Source organism: Chionomys nivalis, chromosome 24, assembly GCF_950005125.1.
Source record: "Chionomys nivalis chromosome 24, mChiNiv1.1, whole genome shotgun sequence".
Classification (NCBI taxonomy): Eukaryota; Metazoa; Chordata; class Mammalia; order Rodentia; family Cricetidae; genus Chionomys; species Chionomys nivalis.
In genome coordinates, this window is record NC_080109.1 from 27,820,841 (window position 1) to 27,847,915 (window position 27,075).

Genomic DNA, 27,075 nt, shown 5'->3' on the forward strand with positions numbered 1-27,075 from the left:
TCCTAAGAAAAGGAAATTGAATGGATTAATGGCATGGGCGGGAACCAGGAAGAACAAGTGGAGATGAGGAGGAAGAATAAAGGGGGATTATGGAAAGAGGCAGTTAAAAAAATAAAAGTCCTTTGAAAAGTAGTATAAATACACAATACTGTAGAACCGTTCATATATATAATTTATATTTTAAAATATATTTTATGTTTATACTTATTTGATATATAAATATATCAATATTTAATTTATATTGCATATATACATATATATGGGCAATCAAAATAAAATTGTCAAATAAAGTGGCAGACAGAGCCCCAACTAGACATCTTTTGTAACGAAATGAATTTTTTGCTACCAGAATTGGGTTATAAATTATTGAGATGTTGGCCAAAGGGGTCCCCATACATTCTCCTAACAACCAAGGTTGTTGCCAGAACTATAGGTTGCTCCCTAATAACTGACAATAAGGCCCTATTGCTGCATACAATACCCACACAATTCGTTGAATGTGGCAATTTCAAGCTGATGCCTACATAGTGCCTGAACCCTTGTGTTCTAGCATTTTTGTTACAGGAAGGTACTCTGCATTCTAACAAAAGAAAAATGTAAATCAACCAAGTCAAAAGCCTTTGACCTACACTGGTGTTTTGCCTCTGATATACATATGCTAGGGTAATGGTGGCACAAAGATTATAGGAATAACCAATATCTGATTTGACTTAAGGCCCACTCCATGAGATGGAGCCCATACCCAACACTGCTTGGGTGAACAAGAACCAGGGACCAGATAGTCCATGGGCTCAGGATAGAATCAAATAATATTGTTTTACAAAACTAACAAACAGAAGCACAGAGCAATGTAATGACTTCTAATGATATTCTGCTATATTCATGGATTAGTTCATTCCTTACCCATAATCAAAAATGCTTCCTGCTGTCACATATGGAAACACATACATAAATTCAGAACTAAACATTATGAAGAGACTCTTAAACATTAGAACAATCAAACCTAAAAGGCATGCCTTTATCAAATCCTTCCCCTCAGATCTCAGAGAACCCTGTTTAAAGAAGAGGCAGAGAAACTGTAGGAGCCAGTGGAGATGGAGCACATCAAGAAAGCAGGGCCTTCTAAATCATTATGATCAAGCTCATATGAACTCACAGAGACAGGGGCAAGAATCAGTGGGTCTGCATGGGCCTGTACCAGATCCTCTGTGTATCAATAGTGACTTGTTTAGTTTAGAGATTTATGAAATTCCTGAGTGCATGACCGTAGATCTCTGATTACTGTACCTTTTCTTGTGCTCTTTTGGTTTTGTTTGTTTTTGTTTTGTTCAATACTGATGTTTTACCTCAGTATTATTTTGTTATAATTGATTTTATTAGTATCCCTTTGAAGCCTATTTGTTGTCTAATGAGAGAAGAAAGGGAGGAGTTCTTGATGCCTGGATACAATAGGTGTGGTTGAAACTTGGAGGGGCTGATGGAAAAGAAACAAATAATAACCAGGATTTATTATATGAGAAAAATATCTACTTTCAATAGAAAGAAAAAAGAAAAGAAAAAATACTATATTCAATATCTCTGAACAGCTGATAAAACACTTCCCAATGCCATTTGTGCTTACAGATTAGCAAAGTAAAAGACAGAATTATTTACAATGTTTTCAATTGTGTAAAATATCCTATTAGTCTTATAATATTTGATTTTCAGTGAACTTGAAGTTTCAATATCCTCAGAATCGTTGATGACTTTAAATGTTTATAGGAATAATTCTTCCTACAAAATGTATAAATTAATTTACAGGTCAAATTTTCACGAAAGTCAATATAATAATTAAAGGTACAATATAATAATTAGACAAATTAGAGACCTATGAAAACTGGGATATTTGTGAAAATATATGTAGATGAGAAAATAATCTCACACTTATTTATTTGCTTGTTTAGTCATTTAAAAGCAAGCTAATTAATTGTTATATCCACACATCAAGAGATCAAACATAGATCCTAGAGTTAATGTAGTCCTTCTGCCCACCATGATTTTAACAGTAATCCTGTCACCTAAAAGTTACAGGGTAAAAATCATCATCAAAATAATTAAGACCTCCAAATAAAAAAATTCTCCTCAAAATTGATTCATTTCAAGCCATCATGTGTTCTAGAACAAACAGCAAATGCTCATTAGGATTGTAATCAGTTTTCTTCATGTAAAATCTGCCTAAAGAAATCGTTCGGTTTCCAGATAATTTGCCTTTAAAGCTCATTATCATCATACACCACTTTGCAAATGAGGGAGCTGCCCTTTATATCTGTGTCTATCAACACAGCGTCTCTCCTCCACAAACAAAGTTAAGCTTGAGTGTGATGAGCAGCCAGATTTCTTAGCCCAGAGATATTCATAATACTACAACTGAATCTGAATCTCTCATGCTTCCTAATAAAACAAACAAAAATAACTATTGAAAATGTGAAAGGATTCAGATTCTTTTTGTGTGTGAGTGTAGGACAACCTTTTCCAATTTTATACAAATATACTGTATATTGTTGAATATTTTAGAAAAACTTCCTCCATAAACTGACAGACTAAATTATATATTTTTCAGTAAATTTCAATAAGTGGATAATATAAGTTTATGACAAGAATTAATATACTATCAAGTGAAAAAAGCATATATACATTTTCACAAATATACAAGCATAAGCTTGCACAAAAATTTTCTATGTGAGTGTGTATGCTTATACTTATAAAAGTAATTATTTTCATAAGAATTTTAAAAATTGGGTAAACTTTTAAAACACATATCATTTTATATAATAAGAAATGGAAATGTAAAGGTAAAAGTCTTCAGAGGTCTAAAAATATTGCTACATCTAGTAACAAGTATTTTTTTTAAAACTTCATATCTGAAATTATGAAAGCCAAAGTCAAGATTATTTACAACGTTAGTGGACACATTGTATGAAAGCATGGGTCTAAAACAACACTATAAAAAGAGCTGCTACGTCATTTAAATTTCATCTGTACCCTGTCAAGCTTTAAGAAAGTTAAAAATTCATTCTAGGTGATCATTTGGGAGGAAATATGTACTTTCAACTTTAGTTACTCTATTTCTACAGCGACTTTTACTAAGTGTTTGTAAATTGGCTCATTTTGAACAACACATAAGAAAAAAATGCTGATCTCGTTCTCTTTCTTTTTTTATAACTAGTATAAAATTGAAATTTTGGTCATCAGTGTAAAAAAGTACACCTCTCAACCCAAATAGAATAAGAGTTTATTCTGGAGACAAGTATGTTCAACCATGGCTCAGTAACACGGATTTAGGTCACCCTAAAACATGCTCTGGTGTGGAAAGCTGCTTTATGAGGTTTTAGTAATAGAACAAAGAGTGTCCTAAAACAAAATAGTTTTAAAATACATTAGTGGGATTTTTAGGTAAGTGGCTTAAGCAACATGGGGGCACTTATGTTATAAGTGCCATTTGATGTCATTTTACAGTGCTCTTAGGTTTGGGGTTGTTCGGTAAGTTGGCGTCTGTGCATTCCAGATGATTTACCTAGTGGTCACAGACATGAGAGATTAGGAACAGAAGAGGGCAATGCATGTTAAATATGTTCCAAGATAATTGGGCTCAGTACTTGAAATTTTCTATCTCCAAGCAGTGAAATCCTAATCAGTTGATCAGCCTCACAGAAGGTTCAGTGCAATCTGCAGCTGTTTTCCAGAATTTTTGTTCTGTTCTGCACAGTCATAATCTCTTTTTTCCCACACATGATGAAAAGAGAAATATATATTAATCACAATCTGAGGAGTGTGTCAAGAACAGGCATGATGAGGTCATATGATTTAAGTAGAGCTTGGCCATCTTAACACAGATTTACTGTCACTGGATTGTCCGATAGTGTGCATGCTGTATTTATATCCTAAGGACTTCAAGACTTCAATCTATACATGGCATTAAGGAAAGGTTTTCTCATGCATGCATTCTGTCATAAATATTACAAACAAGTTTAATGAGAATTCACATAGCTGCCAAGCTTTGGAAAGGGCAATTTTCAAACTGTATTCTACAATTCATATCCTTGAGTACTTGCAGAAATGGAAGCCAAATAGCTATATGTCAACATTTATGATCTGAGAGTTTAAAAGTTATCTCTAGCCAGATATACACAGAGTTGTGTGAAAACAAAGGATACAAGGGGTTCAAAAGGATGGGGATTACGGCCAGTGCGATGGTTCAGTAGGTGAATCTGCCCACTGCAAAAACTCATGACTTGAGATTCATCCAGTGGACACATACTCTAGAAGAGTGTAGTATGCACAGGGTGTCTGCTGACCACATATATATTTATGTAACAAATGTTATCACTCTGTACACAACACACAAACTAATTAATTAAAAAAACAAAATGCAAAAAAATACTCAACTTCATATGGAAAAACAAGAAACCCAGGATAGCCAAAACAATCCTGTACAATAAAGGAACTGCCAGAGGCATTACCATCCCTGATATCAAACTCTATTACAGAGCTACATTAACAAAAACTGCTTGGTATTGGCTTAAAAACAGGGACATTTACCAATGGAATTGAATCGAAGACTTGGATATTACTTCACACACCTATGAACACCTGATTTTCTGACAAAGAAGCAAAAAAGATACAATGGAAAAAGCAAAGCATCTTCAACAAATGGTGCTGGCATAACTGGACGTCAACCTGTAGAAGATTCAAAATAGATACATATCTGTGGCCATGCACAAAACTTAAGTCCAAATGGATTAAAGACCTCAATATAAATCTGACTACACTGAACCTAATAGTGGAGAAAGTGGGAAGTAGTCTTCAATTCATGGGCACAAGAGACCACTTCCTAAATACAACCCCAGTAATACAGACAATAAGATCATCAATAAATAAATGGGACCTCCTGAAACTGAGAAGCTTCTGTAAAACAAAGTACATAGTTAATAAGAAAAAAAGGCAGCCTACTGAATAGGAAAAAATCTTCACCAACCTCACATCAGACAAAGGATTGAACTCCAAAATATATAAAGAACTCAAGAAATTAGACATTAAAATTCTACCCAATTAAAAAGTGGTATACTGAATTAAACAGAGAATTCTCATCAGAAGAAGTTCAAATGGCCAAAAGATACTTAAGGACATGTTCTTTTTCCTTAGCTATCAGAGAAATGCAAACCAAAACAACTTTGAGATACCATCTTACACGTGTCAGAATGGATAAGATCAAAAACACTAATGATAGCCTATGTTGGAGAGGATGTGAAGTAAGGGGAACACTCATCCATTGCTGATAGGAATGCAAACTTGTGCTACCACTTTGGATATCACTGTGGTGGTTTCTCAGAAAACTGGTAATCAACCTACATCAGGATCCAGCAATTCCGCTCTGGGGAATATATCCAAAAGATGCTCAATCATACTACAAGAACGTTTGTTCAACTATGTTCATAGCAGTATTATCTGTAATAGCCAGAACCTGTAAACAACCTAGATGCCCCTCAACTGAAGGATGGGTAAAGAAAGTGTGACACTTCTATACATTAGAGTACTATTCAGCAGTAAAAAATAATGACATCTTGAATTTTGCATGCAAATGGACAGGATTAGAAAACATTATGCAGAGTGAGGTAACCCAGATCCACCCCTCCAAAAAAATGAATATGCTATGCTTTCTGAAAGTATGGAGAGATTTTATTTTATTATATTAAGGGTTTCAAGGTTATTGTCACACAACATATTTTAAAGTAAATATAGGTGAAACAATTGAGAGTCTAAATATCCATGGCAAAGCTGTCAATGTTTGCAGACCAGAAAGCATGGAAAGGGCTGAAATTCAGACAAGAGATAGAGTTTCTGTGTGCTACATGAGAAAGGAAAGCGGAAGGAGAAAGGGAAAGTAGAAAGGGATACATGTATTTCATAACATAAACCCTTCAACATACTTCAAAAAGGTGATTTCAATTTATCCAAATTTCTCCAAAACAAGGAATAGACTTATAAGTTATGGAAGAGTAAAAAGGAAAGTACCTAGTTACTTTAAGATTGGGAAAACCTTTCTAAATTCTAATATAAAACTGTGAGTGAAGGGAAGGCTTATTTCAGTTAAAAAGCATGTTAAGGAATTATGTGAGTCTAGAAGACAATGGGCACATCTGTTTGACCCAAAGCACTTTACTAGTAGTAAACTGAGCATCTTGTTTCATGATGGTAAACTGGTGCGTAGGCTAGCAAGATGCTCAGCAGGTAAAAGCACTCATGCTACTGGCCTGAGTTCAGTTTCTGTGACCCACAAACAGATGAAAAGAAAGATCCGGCTACACAAATCTCACCTCCAAACACAAGTTCTCTCTCTCTCTCTCTCTCTCTCTCTCTCTCTCTCTCTCTCTCTCTCTCTCTCTCTCACACATACACACACACACACACAGAGGGGGGAGAGATCATAAATTCCCTACATTCACATACACTGAGAATAGTAAATAAATTACTGCAACATCAATATATGACTAAATTGGAGCACTCTCAATATTGTAAAACAACAATTTGTCTTCTATATATCTTCTTCCTTGAACACCTGGAATTGTGAATTCTTATCAACCATCAACAACTGTGTAGTTAGCAGAAAGCAAAAACTATTCAAAGCTATTTGTGTCATAGCTACATCTCAGAAACTGAATGAAAATTCACTCTGTGGGATTTCTATGTACTTTAATAAGAATGGATAGTTTGGCGAACAAAGGAGTTGTTACAGAAGTATCTCTGGTTGTAGCACAGCACCACGTGTTAAGGATATAATATAATATACAGTTTCACTATAACTGAGAAAGACAATCATTAAAAATGCAATTGCAGAAATTGGAGTGCCGTTTTCAGTTTGGACAGGCAATGCTGCATAACTTATCCACAGGTTAACATTCCTCATTTTTTTTTTTTTTTTTTTTTTTTTTTTTTTTTTTTTTTTTTTTTTTTTGGTTTTTTGAGACAGGGTTTCTCTGTGGTTTTGGAGCCTGTCCTGGAACTAGCTCTTGTAGACCAGGCTGGTCTCGAACTCACAGAGATCCGCCTGCCTCTGCCTCCCAAGTGCTGGGATTAAAGGCGTGCGCCACCACCGCCCGGCAACATTCCTCATTCTTGAGCCTGATGTAGACTAGAGACAACAGCAAAAGCACTTAGAGGGAACCAAGTTCTCGAAAGCATTCTCCAGTGAAATATCAGGCAAGTGGAGATATTTCTAATTTTCAGGTAGGTGCTAAGCTCTAACATGATTTCTCTTCATGAAACTATTTATTTATACCTTATTGAATAGCTTTGGCAACTAGTTAGTAAATATTTCAGATATCATATGTATACTGATATTACATAATCAAACCACAAGTATTGATTAGAGCATTTAAAATGCATTTGCCATGACTATAATGAAAAACCCTATGGCTATTTTTTGATGATTTTCTTTAGTATCTGAGTTTTAATTTAAATATATATGTGTAGATATACATATTTATATACATATATACATATACATGTATATGCATATGTGTGTGTATGTGTTGTGTATGCAAGTTTTAAGAGTTGGTTCTCTCCACCCCATAGAAACTAGGGATCAAATCTAGGTCTTCAGACTTGGAGAGAAGTACCTTGGCCTGCTGACCAATCCCATTGACCTTGTTTTGCTTTGCTTTGCTTGATTTGCTGCATAATAGAACCTAGCTATATGCCAAAGTGAGAGGGAATGTGGGAGTTAAGTGTAAGAAAAAAGTTCATATATTAGAACAGCTCAATGGTGTGAAGAAAAAGAAGGAAAGCATTTCCTCAAGCGATACAAACACCAGCATAAGGCAGGCGTGAATTCTAAATGAACAGCATGTGCATTTGCTCGTGTTATAATTAACTTATACCACATAGATAAGTATATCTTCATGAACTGGCATTTTAAACCTAGATAGCCATCATAATTGATTTTAAGGGAAATTATTACTGATAGGACATAATTTCTATTGGTAAAATTTTGCCTTGAGCAGATCTATTCATTAAACTATATTCCCATTAAACTATATTCACAGGCAAATTTAAGTTAATATTTAATTATGTATTTTCTATAGTTGTTAAACAAAGATATAATGAACATACAATTTAGAATAATATCTGCTTCATATTCTAAATTGCGTCTAAGTTGTCCTAAAAAGCCTTGAGAAATTATATTCATGATTTAACCAGTACTATTTCTTAATCAGGAAACACACAATGCACTGAAGGAAGGTCATAATTTCTGTAACATTCTTCTAAGATCCAGAATAATTACAAAATGGTCCATTGTTGAACTTGATCAGAGTCTCATGCTCTACGACTCTGGAAATTTTTCTAGAGAGTTAAGTTATGCGATCTCTATGAGCTACCATTTATAACTCAGTTCCTCTACATGCTAGCTGTGCAACTTTGGCCACATTGTTTAATGTCTACTCTTCTAAATTTCATTCTTTTCAAACAAAGAAGAACTACTAACTTGGCTTATAACTTATAGACATTTAATTGTATTTTTAGAAAATATCATTTAAAAATTGAGTAAGATACATGCAAACATTGGAGTGAGAGACTGCATACAAAATGCCTTATATTTGCCTTTGCCATTGTCTGTTAGTCATTATGCAATCTCATTGATGAGGCGTCTCCACTATCATTTTAATGGACAATGAGGACTACTGAGAACTCAAGAACAATGGCAATGGGTTTTTGATCCTACTGCACGTACTGGCTTTGTGGGAGCCTAGGCAGTTTGGATGCTCACCTTACTAGACCTGGATGGAGGTAGGTGGTCCTTGGACTTCCCACAGGGCAAGGAACCCGGATTACTCTTAGGGATGATGAGGGAGGGGAACTTGATGGGGGAGGGGGAGGGAAATGGGAGGTGGTGGCAGGGAGAAGGCAGAAATCTTTAATAAATAAATAAATAAATAATAATTAAAAAAAAAAAAGACTGTAAAGTGAACCCAAGGCTTAAAGGATAAAAATGAGAGCTGCATGCCATTCCCAACCCTCTCTAAGTTATAGGTGCTTGTTGTCTTTCTTCTGTAGCCAGTCATTCACACATGTCTTCAAAGTATCCTTCTCTTTTTTTGCTTTTTGCTTTTGTTTGTTTGTTTGTTTTGGTTTTTCGAGACAGGGTTTCTCTCTGGTATTGGAGCCTGTCCTGGAACTAGCTCTTGTAGAACAGGCTGGTCTCGAACTCAAAGAGATCCGCCTGCCTCTGCCTCCCGAGTGCTGGGATTAAAGGCGTGAGCCACCACCGCCCGGCCAAAGTATACTTCTTAATTACAATTACTTTTCTTCCCTTTTCAGGTTAAATTAAAATCCTTTTCAGTTGTGCAAAATATAGTGATTTTAAAGAAGCTACAGTCTGCAAACTGGACTGAGTCCTTAGCTCTAGACCTTTCTTTTGTAAATGAAAGTTACTGAGCTCATTATATGATGTTAAAATGTCAAAATTAACCAAACTCTGAATGGTGAGTATATAAGAATTAAGATTACATAAACTTTAAAATGTCACCTTTATCTGGAATCCAAGTATATCTACTTTTCTAGGCTAGCACTGACTTCTGGAATACGGTTGGAAAGAAGTCAATGACACATATTCTCCTCCGTAATACTGTGAAGGCAGATAAAAATAAAGCATCCGTACATTCTTTGCTACTGTTCTGCATTACTTTTAAATAGATAACTGGGTCAGTGCCATTTATAAGCTGTTACTTCTGCATTAGGCTTCAAAGACACAAAGTTTTTAATGTCTCCTGTTTCACACACATCTTGCTCAATTTCTGCTGCAAACATTTTCACCCAAGAAAGTGGCTCAAGTCTTTTGAAAGCCACTTTAGTCACCGACTAGGAAGCAATGATATTGAGTAACCATCCTAGGAAATGTTTGTATAATGTATTTCATGAATGTTCCATCACAAACAGTAATGAGTAAAGTGCATCATATGGTGTTAAACAGTATAATCTCAAAAAATCTTGGAACAGTAAACAAGGCCAAGGATTTTTATTACAAAGAATTAATACACCTTTCTTCTCCTTTCGTCATCAGAGTCAAATTCACTGCACAAATGCTTGTAAGGACAGATCAAAATGCAGGAGATCCAGGCATCCTGTTAAGATAGACATAAGTGAAGAGATTCACACAGAAGTGTCTTACACGACCAACCGCAGCATCAAGAACATTGCTGCAGCTGGCATTCTATTTGGAGAAATGCAAAGCTATTTCAAATGAAAAAAAATCACTAATAAAAAGGCTTCCAACATCCAGCAATGTTACAAATATTATTCACATATTATTTGTATTATAAAAATATTATCTGCAGCAACAGAGCTCATGCATGTTTATATGAAACTGTTATGAAGTATAACATGCTATAGAAAGAAAAACTCATTTAAAACAACCATGGAAGAAGATACTGCTTGTATCCTCTCTATCGAACATTAAGGGAACCTGGGTCTTGTTGCTGAACCTGTGGGTAGTTAAGTCAAGTCTGCAGTTATAACTGCTGCAGCCAGAATCTTGTATTTCTCCTCTAGCCACACAGCAACATTTGGAGTATCAAAGGATAAATTGATTGCAATCTCTGCTTTTCTTGTACAACTGTTTTTTTTTTTTAATGTGATCTATTCTTGAAAAAGAATCTATGTATATACCCTAACCTAGCCTCAATTTAACTCTAAAGGAAATAAGTTTACTTAGGGTGATGAAATACTATACAGAATAAGAAGTATTATTGTACTCTGTAATGAAAATTATACAAAAGAGTATTCTTTGGGTTATTTTAATAGATTTTCTTTCCAAAAAAAAAAATGATTTGCCTTTAAAACTTCTTCAGCATAGATGGGGCATAATATACTTAGTTGATTCGAACAACTCAGTGGACTGTCTTCTCTGTAACAAATGTGAAATACAGAACCAAATCCAATTAACACTCAGTCATATTCCCTTTAATTCCCTTTAACTCAATAGTAAAGTATAGAGGAAAGAAGAAGAAATTCAGCAAGAATGGTTTTCAATCTCAGCCCAATTTGTGTGGCCTCCATACACCTCATAAGCTCTGCTCCTAGCTGAGCAAATGATCTAATATTAATATCTGTCATACAGAAAGGCAATCTTGTCTTTTAACGATGCCCTTTCTAGCTCCAGAGTTCAATTCTTCCTTCACACATTAAGACAGTGTCAAAAAATTATAATGACTAATGCAAGGTTGAATTTTAGCACTCCTTGTTAAATCTGAGTTTCCAAGCATGTAGTTTCAATCTCATTTTATTGCAACACCCTTTCAGTCACAGAGGGACAAAAAAATGTATCCAGGTTTTAGTAGTTTAAAAATTAAAGTTATCTGATATTCTCCCAGGGAACACACATTCAATTATATAAAACCTTATTCTTAGTATATTACATCAGGTTCTTATTAAAAATATTCAGGCATGCCATTTAGTTTGAATGATATTTAATAAAATTAACTTTGCTATTTGACAATAAAAATGATTTCTCTCTCTCTGATGTCTGCTTGAGAAAAGAATATGAAGACATTGTCTTGAGGACTGAAGAATTGTCCCTTCCTCATGGCTAGGAGTCTTGAGAACAGTAAAGGTATACAGACTATGATTAAGAAGTTTCTTGTAAGAGCAGAATCTATCTTTTATAAAGTATAAGTTACTTTGCTGTGAGTTCTGTCATGCTCTTTTCTTCTTCTGTTAGGGAAATTAATTTTTGGAGGAATTTTCATTGAATTAGAGAGTTTTTCAGATGGCACTAATCTTAGAAATTGCCTCACCTCTCCTCAAGTCCAACCTTGTAATTTTGCAGTTGTAATTGAATTGATTAAGTAGCATTTGAAATGAGTTGGAATGAAATTTGAATTGAGTGGAATTGAAATGTTCCTTAAGAAAGGAGGACAGAGTTTAAATCCCCCGCTTATCCCTAATGCTGCCTTTTGCACATAGCATATATTGGACCCCACAAACTGTGCTCAAGTAATCTAAACTAAGGTATGTTTTAGATTTTGGAAAAAATGGAGGCTATATTTGCAACGTTGACAATCATGAGAAGAATGTATACACAAGAGTACCACGACCTCAAGATTGAAAAATATTCCAACATGAAGAAGGATGGTTGGCATGAGAACCTACTCCCTTGTTGAGGGGTCATGGGAAACAGCTGTTGTAAGATGGAAGGCCAGAATGCTTTAAGGGTGTGACCTTGAGTATCTTTGCAAAGCTCCAGGGGAAGGTCTTGTGCCCAAAGATATCTAAAAAATTTATTGATGATGTAATGTGTCCTCATGTGTATAACTTCACAACTCTTATTTTAAAAATAAACAGGAATCACGGATGTGCTATCAATCCTGAGTTACATATCTCAAATAATACTTTTTAGTTTTTGTATTAAAATGATTCATGAAATTAGAAATTTTATTTAAATTTATAATTTTAGCTGGGTGTATAATTACGCTTCTGTGTAATGCATAGCACAGCAAATGCCTGAAAGAGGCCAGGAACATTAGATGTTTGTGCAGATGAAGTTCAGGTGGTTGTGAGCTGCTCATTGTGGGTGAGAAGACCTAAAGATGGGTCTTCTAAAAAGTAGCATGCACTCTTAAATACTGAGCCATCTCTCCAGTTCTAACATTCCATTATGGTTCATCCTGATAATATGTCATCAAATATATAGGCTGTTATATATGTTATGTATAATATAGCTATTACCAATGTATGACAAAGCTGTTTAGCACACGTAGCATAATTTTACACAATGATTTTAAATAAAAAATTTCTACATTCCTGTGTATAGTCTCTATGTGATCACAAATGCTTTATTCTGCTAAGAATGTCCTCCATCATCTCTTCTGGCATGTTAAATTATTGATAACTTTCAAAATGAAAAAAAACAACAACAAAAATATCATGACTCATAAGCATGACTGACATTCTTTTAGTAATAAGTAAATCTCAATTTCTTCTTCTTTCCGGTTTAGTATTTGTAGATAAAATCAGGATACTTTACTATTGAAGCTCTGATTCAGAATTAAAGCTACAGTTGTGACATTTTTGAGGTCTTCTGTGACTGCCTACGCTACTAAGCTTTGATTCTCATTTTATTAGAAAGATCAGATCAAGGAACAAATAAGAAAACTTATCGGTGATTAACAAACTCATGAATACATCAATGTTCTGCAAGTTATCAGGTTGTTATAGCAACATCCATTCAAGAGATCTACTACTACAGGATAAAAACAGCAGGTGAGGTTAGCTTAGCTACTGAAAATCTGCAGACAACTACATTCTATTCTATTTTATGATTCTCAGGAGAAAATTTTTTGAAGAAAAAAGTACTTATTTTATAAACTTAGAAATGTGTGAATGACCTTATTAGTATGTACCTGGTAATGTTAAAATGAGAGTTTTGTTGCACTTTTAACCTTAGTAAATGTGTTAAGATACTTTATGTGCTAACATCCTCTCTGGAGAAATTGTAAGAGGTTGTTATTTCTGTTTTTAAAAATCAAACATCGATTTCCAAGAGCTTATATTTTTAAGCCCAGGATTTAAACAGCAGCCTTTTTATTCTCTGTCAATAAATCCAAAATTTACAAGAAGCCCCAATCTAATTTGATAGCCCTGACTTCTAAGAATCATAGTATTTGCTTTATGTTCAATAAAGCCACCCTTATCTGGAAAGGAATGTAGTATAATCTCTAAATAAACTGCAGATTTCTCCCTTATTCTGAGGAACAGGAGTTTCAAATTTGTATATTGATTTTCTGTTCCACTTGTCTGCTCATAAAGTACAAAGTTTTATGGAAGAGCTAAAATGTTTATTCTGACTTGCTTAAAATTTTTGTAACTGTATGCATTATGTGTATTCTTCTCAGTACACAAACATGCAGTGCACAAATAAAACTACCAATTCACAGATATCTATATGCAATCTTAGAGCAGGGGAATTTACAAAGTAAAGAATTTTCATCTGTATTCTGTATATATATGTTTTCGGTTGAAACATGCTTGTTTTAGTTTAATGACCATGACCACCATCAGCTTAACTTTCTTTGTGTACATTGATATGTGCTGGGTTTGTACCCGAAATTTGTCTTTAATATGCCAACCCGAGAATTATACTTTCTTTTTTGTTTGTTTGTTTTATTTTTTTTTAATTTTTCCATTCAATTATTTACACTTCCTACCCTCCTCCCAATCCCCTCTTACTCCCCCCCTCTTCCCTCTCCCACCATGCTTGAGAGAGAGCAGGGAATCCTGCCCTGTGGAAAGTCCAAGGCCCTCCTCCCTACATCCAGGCTTAGGGAGCTTTGCATCCATATAAACTAGGGTCCCAAAAAGCCAGAACATGCCATAAAAACAAGTCCCAGTGCCTTTATCAATGGCTTCTCAGTCAGCCTCCATTGCCAGCCACAATCAGAGAGTCCCTTTTGATCATATGCTCATTCAGACCCGGTCCAGCTGAATTTGGTGAGCTCCTATTAGAACAGGCAAACTGCCTCAGTTGGTGGACCAACCCCTCGTGGTCCTGACTTCCTTGCTCATCTTCTCCCTCCTTCTGCCTTTCAACTGGACCTTGGCAGCTCAGTCCGTTGCTCTGATGAAGGTCTCTGTCTCTATCTCCATCTGTCGCTGGACAAAGATTCTAGGGTGATATTCGAGATAATCATCAACGTGATAGTGGGGCAAGGCCAGTTCAGTCACCCTCTCCTCTACTGTCCAAAGACCTAGCTGGATCCCTTAATGTAGGTATCTTATTCCCTACTTCTATAACCATCCTTCTTCCATCTCCATCCTCCCACTCCCCCAAGCTCTTGCCAGTCCTTTCCTTCTCCTTTCCCTCTCCCCCTCTCCTCTTTCCCCCAACCTCACCCCCACCCTTGGTCCCACCCCCATGCTCACAACTTTGGCCCAGCAATCTTGTTTGCTTCCAATTTCCGGGAGGATCTATAAATGTTTTCTTTGGGTTCACCTTCTTATTTGGCTTCTCTGTGGGCTTGTGAACTATAGGCTTAATGACCTTGGTTAATGGTTAGAGTCCACAAATGAGTGAGTTCACACCATATTCATCTTTTGGGGTCTGGGTTATCTCACTCAGGATAGTGTTTTCTATTTCCATCCATTTTCATGCAAAATTCAAGATGTCATTGCAAATGGTGCTGGCATAACTGGATATCAACCTGTAGAAGAATGAAAATAGATCCATATCTACTACCATTAACAAAACTCAAGTCCAAGTGGATTAAAAACCTCAATTTAAATCCGACCACATTGAACCTGATAGAAGAGAAAGAGGGAAGTAGACTGCAACACATGGGCACAGGAGACCACTTCCTACATATAACCCCAGTAGCACAGACAATAAGGGCAACGTTGAATAAACGGGACCTCCTAAATCATAAATGAAATATGATTGTATCTGTAGGATTCTGCAATCTGCAATCTTTTCCCTTACAACACTTGTTGTTGTCCTCTGCTTCTTCCTCTTGTTCAAAACCCAATTCAGTGCTGACCATTTATGCAAGTTTCTGATATCTTGCACTTTATCATGGGAAACCTACTGTTTAGGTCCTTGTGCGCCTTCACCACCCATACTAAAATGGCAGCTGACTTGATCTTGTGCCCGTAACAGTGACCTTTAAGTACTTTTGGATTTTGACATTTAAAATGCAACACTTGCTTATAAAGTGCAAGGTATTGCCACCATCTCCTCAGCTGCAGAAATAAGGTGATTAAGGGGAACTTAAAACAATAATACAACAAATTAAATATGTATCAGCTTTTTATTAGCACAGAATCCCAGTGCTAGTTTAATGATATATTTTTCTGCTATGTTATGCTTCTCAATGATAAAGTTGTAAGATATTGCTATGGATGCCATTGTGCTTTAATAAGATCTGTGTAACCTTTAAATAAGTAGTGATTTATTCTAATAGATTTCACTGTATGTAACACTCTAAGCTTTCAGATACTGTGGTAGAACGGAAAAAAGCATAGTCATAAAGAACAGAGTTAACAATATCTGGCTTATTCACCTTTCAATTTAGTGACCACTTAGAATTTTAAATGAAAAATTAATATTTTCACTTATTTATAAAGATGATAATTTAATTTAGATATACTGTCACTTTTCCCCTTTATATTTTTACATAAGATAAATAATTTCATTACATAAACAAATTTAAAAAAGAAAAATTTATATCATCCTATTTTGGGGTGCCTTAGATTTCCAGTATAGTTCAGTATATTCCTGAGAAGAACTAATAGTGCTAATTCATTAACAATATCATGACCAGGTTGTCACATTTTAAAACAGTAATCACATTTTATGTTAGGAAAAAGTAAAAAAAAAAAAATTGAAATGTATTAAACAGAGTAAGGTAGTATTATAATATTGGAAAAACCAAAGTGATGTGTCAAAGAGCAGTAAAAACATATTTTGATTCTATAAATATATACATAGACACTGTGCCACTAACCTAATTTCAATTTACTTGTGTGATTTCCCATTTTTTAAAGAAAGGCAGTGCACATATCTTTGACTCATAATATTTACAATTTTTCAAATCTGTTGTAATTAGGATTCAATGAATATTTTAATATAGCCAAAGAGCTAAAGTCTATGATGATTTAAGTACAGTTCAACTTGACTTTGTATGGAATAGGGTATTCATCCACTGATAACTACATTGTGTTTATACAGATCTAGTAAGCACAGTATGTGTGTGCTGCAGGTATTCTGTAAGAGCTAAGGATACAGTGGTACTATAAAGTAATTTCTGTTTACAGTAGCTTTAATATAACATTTGGAAATAATTTTATGTCCATTTATATAACTGGTATGAGGTTTTTCAGAGTGTGGAGAGATGATACCATATGGGATCTATAGGCAGAAGAAGACAAACAAGCAGAAACTTCTAGATGAAGATAAATGCTGCTGTTTTCTGTTTAGAGTGGTAAGGGCCCCTCCATTTTCTAAACACACAGTTTCATGATGGGGATTGAGTCTAAAAATCATTCTGAACTAAATTCAATTTGGAATTACATTCATTAATTTCAACCCTAAATGCCAATATATCAATGGTGGATTTTATCAACAGAAACAAGGGAATTTCCTGAGTCATGCTCAAACTAATTTAAATGGGATTATGCCACTTTGAAGGGAAATAAAATATAAAACTTTTTTCCATGATGTTATGTATCTAAGGGTAAAAATGTAAGGCAGCTAAAAGATAGGGTCATCAGAAAAAATTAATCAAGCAGCACTCAATGTTAATGGCTGGGGAAAGGCAGCATATTCTACATTTTTATAACAGTGCAAAGGATAAAATAAAAAAAAAAGATCTTAGCCAACATAATTAAGGGCAGTTACATATTGAAAAAGAAAGAATCATAGAATATGTCTATGAAAACGTCATTGAGTGGAGGGATTCTCTGAGAATGCAACATTAAAACCACACCCTGAACATCAAAGAAAATAAGTGAATATCAAGAAGAAATCACACTAAATAACTTCATAATAATCTAAGGGTAGAGAAAAGGTAGCGGTAGCACAGAGTTCTCAAGCCAATATCAAGTTTAAATTTTGAAATAGTACTAGACATTCTTACCTGGCTTTACCTGGATGTTGGGGAACAGGATAATTGTAGGCAATAAAACAACATGGAAAGATGAAGGTAAGAACATTAACGTAGAGCCATATATTTTTAGTATAAAGGACATATATTGTTGTGATCTGTTATTTGTTTTAAAATAAAGATTTGAACACACACAAGCATATATTTATATACACATATAAAATATATATGCATATATATGTGTATGTATAAATATATAGAAATAGAGAGAAGTCTGGTATTGCTTATATGCATAAATGTTTAGGTATGACTACTACTTAGAATGTGATAACTAATTAAGTTTCTCATTGACGGAAAAGAAAGTTTTTATTACTCATTGATTACCTGAAGCTCTTCATTTAGGGATGGATCTTCATGAGTCTGGCAGGGGACAAATGAGTGTTGTAATGATGTAATTACAACAGTATTGTATGAAATCCTCAAAAAAATAAAAATAAAGAAGTGTAAGTACAAACATAATACAAAAATAGTTATTAAAACAAAATACATACTTGACCACTGCTTAAAAACATAACATGGACAGGTCATCTTTGAAGCAAAATTGAAGCAATCCTTTAGAATTTAATGTGTCGGTATGATAAAGATGAGGCAGATGAATAGAAGAGGTACTAGCAGAAAATTGGAAAGGTTTTTAGATGATTCATACATAGAGCATGTTCATACAACCAAAACATTTGCAGGTAAATTGTATGTTGTATGTTAAGTCATGTCTTGACCATACTTGTTAAAATTTCGGCAGTCATGACCTACTAAAGTGAATAAATTGATAGTAGAGGTTCCTTTGATGACAATAAAAAGTTCTGTATACAAAAAAATGATAGGAAATACAGAGAAAAATAACATAAAAATTAAAATTTAAATATCTAGATCACACACATAGAGAAGGAAGGACTATATGAAAGAAGCATAATGAGCTAGCTGCTGTATAAATTATAATGACTAAAAAGGATTAAAAGACTTTTGGAAAGTTTAAAGGTTATCATCAACTTTGAAAAAGCCAAGTTTAATAAAATGCTAAGAAGAAACTTTAAAATTTAAGAGGTCAGAACTGATTCAAAGATAGCTCTTCAGAAATACTAAAGTATCGTTAGAAATTATGGAACTAAGGATAACATCTTTGAGGTAAAGAAAAATGGTGTTTATTAGTTTATTTAGATTTCATATGTATTTCTTATATTTGCACTCAGTTGTTAGGAACAGGGAAATCTATTCCAATCCAGCAAACTGTTTATCAAAATACATAATAATAATGTGAAAGTCTTTATTATATTTGTTCATTTATTCATTGATAAAATTTAAAAAACGTTATGCTTATGAAATTATTTCAAATAGATTGAATAGCATACATTTGCAAACTTGATGAATATCTTGGAAACACCCAAGAAATTAAAATATTTTATTTTTAATTTTAATGTACATAGAATAAATTTAATGCTTATAATTGTGAATAATTTCAAATTAGAAGTTTTCAAGGTTTTGTACCAAAATGAGATCTTAAAAATATTGAGTTGATACACATTATTTAATATAAGTATAATATGTATTACTTGACCTAACTTATATGTAATATTACACATCTCATGATTGCATAAGTTTGTATGTTTTCTGAAGCTCTATTAAAGGGTCATATAAGCATAAATGTCAGAACAAAGCCTTGTTTATTTATTATATTGCTTTCTCCTAAAAATTTAAGAACAGAAAGATTGGAAGGATTGTATTACTGACAAATAATTAATGACATATTCGAAACACAATATTTTTCTCATTTTGCTTCAATTATTATTTAAAACTTTCAAGAAATTAATTGCTTAAGTTTTTCCTAGTGTTGCTTGTGATTTATCTGGTATATTCTCCCTTGCTACTGAAAACATTACCTTCTGTGTGCCTTCTCTCCAGGCTTCTTATTTACAAATCAATAAAAATGAATATTCTGAATATGGCAAGTATGTAGATGACCTCTACTCCTTGAGTAATATAAATGCCTATATTTTGAATGATGACAATGCTCACTGATAGTGGAGAAGATAATATGTTTGAGTTCTTCACAGTCTGTTTGCCACTCTGATGTCCCTCCCAATCAAAGCGTAGTTCATTAAGACCAAAGCCATCAACCACATTAAACTGCTGCAAATACTCATAGCATTTTCTTGAGTTAAATTTATAGAGGTAGTTATACAAATGTTATTATGTATTTTTCTAAGTTTCCATTCAGTATCAGAAAACAAATCATTTGAAACTAAAAGCTTCCATGGATAAAATTATGCTTTTTTTTCCCTGTAGAACAAAGAGATTGCAAAAATGTTTATTTCTTATCAAATATTCCTTTCCCCTTCCTAATAAGAGTGAATAATACCTTCTATCACAAACAAGCATTAAATAATCTGGAATGGATATGAAGAAATCGACATCATGAATGTACTCTGGTCTGCTATTTCTCTTTTTTTTTCTCTTTTTTTTAATTCTTTTTTATGATTATTATATTTATTTATTTATTTATTTATTTATTTAAGATTTCTGCCTTCTCCCCGCCACCACCTCCCATTTCCCTCCTCCTCCCCCATCAAGTCCCCCTCCCTCATCATCCCTAAGAGTAATCCGGGTTCCCTGCCCTGTGGGAAGTCCAAGGACCACCCAGCTCCATCTAGGTCTAGTAAGGTGAGCATCCAAACTGCCTAGGCACCCACAAAGCCAGTACGTGCAGTAGGATCAAAAACCTATTGCCATTGTTCTTGAGTTCTCAGTAGTCCTCATTGTCTATTATGTTCAGCAAGTCCGGTTTTATCCCATGCTTTTTTATTCTTTTTTAATTAAAGTTTCCACCTGCTCCCCGTTTCCCATTTTCCTCTCCCTCCTCCCTCCAAAAAAAAAAAAAAAAAAAAAAAAAAACCCAGGTCCAGACCGGTTCAATGCAGAATTCTACCAGAACTTCCAAGAAGACCTAATACCTATACTCCTTAATGTATTTCACAATATAGAAACAGAGAAGTCATTGCCAAATTCCTATTATGAAGCTGCAGTTACTCTTGTCTGGTATTTCTCAAATGTTACATTCCCTCAGTAGATTTTTTGGCTACATACTATGGAAAATGAGGTTAACATATTTGTAGACATTTAGTTTTCCTGTGGAGTCATTTGCCACTAATTTATCATTTATGTGAGTTTAAATTGATGTCATATTTGTGACAGGAAGAAAGGAAGTGGAAATTTTCAAGGATTCCTCAATAATCATTGGTAAGTAGAAATAAATGCAGAAGACTGAAACTTTACTTAGTGTTTACATATGAGAGAATATAATTTGATGTAATTTTATGAATGTTTGCAAATGCATTTGTCATATAGCCTGGTACTCATTGGTGAGGATCAGTCTTGATGTGAAGAGATGCGTGGGTTCTGATGTTTTGAAGCAAAGAAGAATTAATATTTTATTTTCATTCCTTTATGAAAAAGAAAATAATTAAACTATATTTTCTTTGCAAAATTACAATAATTCTTTATGATATGAAACTAATAAGATTGCAAAAATATTTCTACATTAACTGGCTGTCCAGGAGTCAAATAAAAGCACCCAGTATTTTATCAAAAGCAATTAATCTTTTTTTCAAACAGTGTATGACATTTCACTGTGTAATTGCACAGGAAATTAAAACTCTTTTCATAGGTTTAATAATGTATGAGAGATGGGCTTTGGAATGATTGTTTTATTAAGCTTTATCATCCTAGGGCGTGGTGTACAAGCTGTGGCTTGCCACTTTGCCTCTGTCATCTCCAAGATGAATTAGAGGAAAACACTACAGGGACTCCATTCTGGCTCTCCAGGACACACGCAGACAATGAAATTCAAACAAGTATCTATCACTTTTATTTTTTCTTTCTGCGGGCACTGTCATACTTTGATTGCGCATGTGACATTTTCACCGTAATGCTCTTTCGTATGCCCAACATTTCCATGTAGAGTAGGGTTGCTTCCTTTGTACATCTTGATGCATTTTTGACAACTTAAAGTAGCTTTAGAATTTGATTTATTTGTCTATAATGCAAAATTTTGATTATTCCACACATATTTATTGCAGTATTTATAAAACTTTCACACACTCTTACTTGTTTTGTACATAGATGCTTGCAAGACCAGAGAGTTTTGATATTTCATTGAATTTGTCTATATAAAATGATGTGATGTTAATTATTAGTTCTCAAAGGAGCTCAAAGTCTTGTTATAAGATTATTGGCTTTCTGATTTTAAATTTTAAATAGTTACATATTTTGGCTACTGGACTCAGTGCAAAATGTCAGAATCAACTATATATTAGTTACAACAAAATAATTATCATTGCTATTACAATGTGAATTTAGAAAATATTTCACTTACACCCTCTTTTTTTATGTTCCCCTTGAGTATGAATGACCATATACCTAGAGAAAAGTTGAAAAGCCTATCCTCAAAGAAAGGTCCAAACTTCAGTCAGCAGCTCTCCCTGAAGCCCTCCATGACAGCTCCATGACCCGAGTTAGTGCTCTGAAGAATAAGAAGACTTCAAATAACCGAGGAAAGGTTGTGCTACAAAAAAGGCTTTACAGACGTAAAGGGTAAAACAGCATGAGAAACGGCAGAGGTGAAGTTCACCCTGGTTGTTTGTTGACTATGGAAAAAGCATTTAATTTGTCAAGGACGAAAAGCAAACCCATGACAGTGTAAAGAGACACTAGGAGCTGGCTAAGAGAGTAGAAGGGAAGCACCACACTATCAGCCAAAAAAAAAATTAACTGAGCATGCTTTCAACTGCTCATGGTCCCATTCGGAGGGAAGGAAAGATGGAGGGTCTTGTGATTGACAGGCTTGGCACTCATCTTGCATTAAGGGAGAGCACAAAGGGACTCTGGAGTTAGAACTCGTCTAGGTTTTCCCCTGCTTCCATCTATTTAATGTAAATTTTGAGATTCACATACTTTGCAGGGAACAATGACTGAAGAAGTCAAACCAATGACAGAGCTGATTAGAAAGCATAATGAAAAAGAAGAATTTCGAGGAAAGTTAAAGAATACTGATAGTTTTCAAAAATAAATCACCTGTCAAAATTTGATTGCAAAGAAGATCAAACACAGGGCTGAAAATTTGGTTCAGTGGTAAAGAACACTGACTGTCCTTCCAGAGAATCTGCATTCAAACACCGACACTCACATGGCAACTCACAACTGTCTAACTTGTTTCTGGGGATCTGACACCCTCACACAGAAATACATGCAGGCAAAATACCAATGAACATAACATAAAAGTAAATTTTAAAAGGATGATGAAATACAAGTTGCATGTACTGAAAGCACAAAATGAGGAAAAAATGTACAAAGTATACAATGCCAATAAAGTGAGAACTTAGGTTAATTTAAAAAAAACTTGGATTATATGGTATAGTAATGAAATATGATATTGCATAGTGAAAAGAAATGCAAAATAATTTATGTAGAGTATCTTTTAAAGTAAATTCCTACTGTGTTGCCTTGACAAGATAATAGTGAAATTATAATGCCTATTTGGTCTTGAATTTTGATAGTGCTGACCACTTAATTTTTTTTTGAATGCATCTTATGGGCTATCCATGGTTATAATGGCCAGAGAGGATGATAACTTTAGGATATATATAGCGTGGTGTTGAATACCCTAAGTAGAAGAGTCTCAACTAGGAAACAAAATTAAGATAATAAATTTGAGCTTAATAATTTGTTTTAAGTTCATGTTGACAACATTGAGCAAACATTCTGCCTCAAGAGGGCATTATAATTTTAAAAAAACAAAAATAGGCAATGAGTAACATAAATTATGTCCCCATGTTCACATTAAGTCCTGGCAGGATAATAGTAAATACTTAACAAGCTGTGTTTGCCCTGATATGGATGTCTGTGTCTTCTGCAAGTGTAGGAATCTGAGGTTACAGATTTGGACTCTTCACTTCCCCTATACAAACTTAAGCCTATGTAATTTTCCTGAAATGTTCCCTGGAATAAATTTAATTAAAGTTAACCTAAAGTAAAAAATATCTGGAAAGAAGTTTTTGTTATTATGACTGTTATTTGCTTGTTGGTTTTCCCGTCCTGCTCCCTTGAGAGAAAAGTAAGAACAGCACAATGCAGAATAATAAAAGACACAAATTTCTGGTCTTGTTTTTCTTTTTATTTTCATTTGAAATACTTTGAGAGCAACTTTCTATTTAGAATTCAAGAGGTTTGATCTTCTGGTCAGTACAAGTGAGTTTCAGAGGACTACTTGTTAAACAAACATCGCTTGGCCAGTGAATTGCAGAGGTGTGAACCTTAGAGGATGTTATTTTGCTATTTTCTCTGTTCTTTGAAAAACTGTTGAGAAAAAACATATAATAAGAGTAAGTCACAAATCATCCAGTGAGGCCCTGACATGGCAATGTAACTGGCCTGGCAGAAATCAATATATGCTAAAGACACATTTGTTCTCAGACTACTAAAACCATGCATCCCAGAAACTGGAATTTCACCCCCAGAATCTCATGCTGGAGGAAGAATATTCCAGAAAAGCCATAGCAGAACCTTTTCTTGAAGAGAGAAATTTACCCCTGAAAGAGTCAATGATGACTTGAACAATACCATATCTAGACTGAACCTGCTTACATGTTTTCACTTGTGGCGCCCTTTTTTTTTTCCATATTTCAACCTCACCTTAGAATATTTACAATGTACTGATGAAGTTATTGTGTCTCATTGCCCTGCTTCACAGTGTGGTCATAAAAATACATTTCCCTTTCCTGTTTTTTGTTCTTAATTTGTCTGTTTCAATTTTCGTACTGACCATATAGGCTCTACCCTTAAGTTCATCGCCAGCATCACTGACAGGATAGTTTCTAACAGGACAGGGCAATTCTCAAGATAATGAAACTTTTCAATAGGAAAAATGTTGACACTGGATAGTAACAAACTCCTGATCGAGAGGACAGTTTCCGGCCTGGGTAGACACTTCATTACAGCTGGAACAGGTCATTTGCTTGCATAAGAAAGCATACCTAGAAAGGGGCACTTAATTTCAAGTTAAGTAAAAGAGGTAGGCAGAATATTTAGTCTTTCAATGAGGTACTGTGCACTCCCATCCCCAGTACAGTAGCTTACAACTTATCCTTCCATCTGCGCATTTTTGGGAGAGTTCAGAATTATTTAGAAACAAAGAAACGAACAAGCAAACTCCCCAAATAGCAATGAAAAATGTCTCCAAATATAATTTCTCTTATTCTTTCTCTCTTTTCTTCAAAGCTATATATCCTTAACAATTTAAAGTCTTCCTCCCTAAATTTGGGACTCTTTACTCTTTCTCTGAATCCTCCTTCCTTTCCATAATCTCACTTACCTCTATGCCACTTTAAATAAAGTTGATTTTTCCCCCTTCTAGCTTTAATCATCTCCTTCAAGGAGTTCCTGAGTTTTATAGCTTGCCTGCCAAGGAGCTTTTCTTTTGAACTTCAGTAAAACTGTCCACAAGCTTCCATTTTTCAGAATTTCTTAAAAATTTTTCTTAATGAGTTAAAGAGTCCAAAGTGGAAACCATGTTTTTCCCGGTGTGATTATTCTTGTTATACTGAGATAGGAATTATCCCGGTCTATGAGTGATTAAAACTAGGAAATAGATTTAAGAAAGTCTACAGACTTGGCTTATCATGTTCTTCACATTTGGTTTCAGCCACATCCAGTCACTCCATTTTAACTGCAATGAGAGCCCATCCTGTTTGATCTCGTGTCTGAGCTCATCATTGTGCTGCTCCCCCTTGTGATGTCTATATTCAGGAACCCTGTGATTAACAGTAGAAAAACTGATGAAAATGATTTCATTATAATCCGATGAACTTTATCAGCGACCTGGTTATAGATGGTCTGCCGTAATAAAAGAGACATGAACTTTAAAAAGGGCTGTGATTTTTCTCTCTTAGGAACCCGTCACATAATTTATCTTATTTTCTTACCAAACATCGCAATCAGTTTCATTTCTTATCAAATAATATACTATGCACAAGGTTAATCATTATGACAATATGCTCGTATTTCCTTTCATATGATGATGTTCAAACAGATGTGTCAAGAAGATTATCCTCAATTGTCTCTTTTCCCATAGCCATCCAGAACCAGTCAAGAAAAGAGTTAGTTTCATGCAGTGACAACAAAACGTGCATGTTAGTCAGAACTAACTTTAGTGTATGCTACTTCTCTTCAAACCACGGTAGACTTGAAAGAAGAGGGTGAGCAGAAGTAACTGCTGAATATACCCTTGGAAGCTTTCCCACAGTGACCTGCTTCTGCTAGTAGTCCCTACATACTAAAGCTTAATCACACCAAATATTACACACACACAAAAGCTAGGATGTGGGACTGAAAAAGCATGGGATAAAACCGGACTCTCTGAATACGGTGGACAATGAGGGCTGCTGAGAAGCCAAGGACAATGGCACTGGGTTTTGATCCTACTGCACGTACTGGCTTTGTGGGAGCCTAACCTGTTTGGATGCTCACCTTCCTGGACCTGGATGGAGGGGGGAGGACCTTGGACTGCCCACAGGGCAGGGAACCCTGACTGCTCTTTGGACTGAAGAGGGAGGGGGATGGGAGTGGGGAGTGGGGGGAGGGAGAGGGAAAAGGGAGACGGGGAGGAGGCAGAAATTTTTAATAAAAAATAAAATAAAATGAACAAAAGCACCATTTAAAAATTATATTTGTTTATACAACCTATATGTAAGTAGTTTTAAGTCAAAATGTCATCAGCAATTACCTCAGGGCAATATAAGTAGGTAAAAGAGAAAAAAAAAAGCTAGGAGACAAATCTTCAGATCTTTTCCTTGTGTGAGATATATCTCAATTCTGATTAAATCTACGATATTGAATATTGCCCCATTATGTCTCATGGTCCTCTCATACCTTAAGATGTTTAAACCAAATTCAAGCGTACTTGTAGTCAACATTTTTGTAGTATTCAAAGGCTAAATTTCAAAAACTCTTAAATGTGAAAATAGAAAGGAAAGTTATATAATCTATCCTTTCAATATACCATGAAATAGAGTAAACATCTCCATTCCAAAAGCGAGAAATGCGAGGATAGTTAAACAAGAACTGGGCAAAACATGTCCTAAATTTTGCATTTACTATGGTCTCATGCCTAGTATCAGAGTCAAGTGACAGCGTCACTAATGTCCAATGGACTTGGGAAACCCTGTATCGATGGTCCTGCTACCAGAGCACAAATGAGTATTATTCATACTAGCTCTTAGTACAACTTTATTCAGTGATGGAGGAGAGTCATTTGTCTATCTGTTGCTTTCATTGGTTAATTAATAAAGAAACTGCTTGGCAAAAAAAAAAGAAAAAAAAATAAACTGCTTGGCCTTTGATA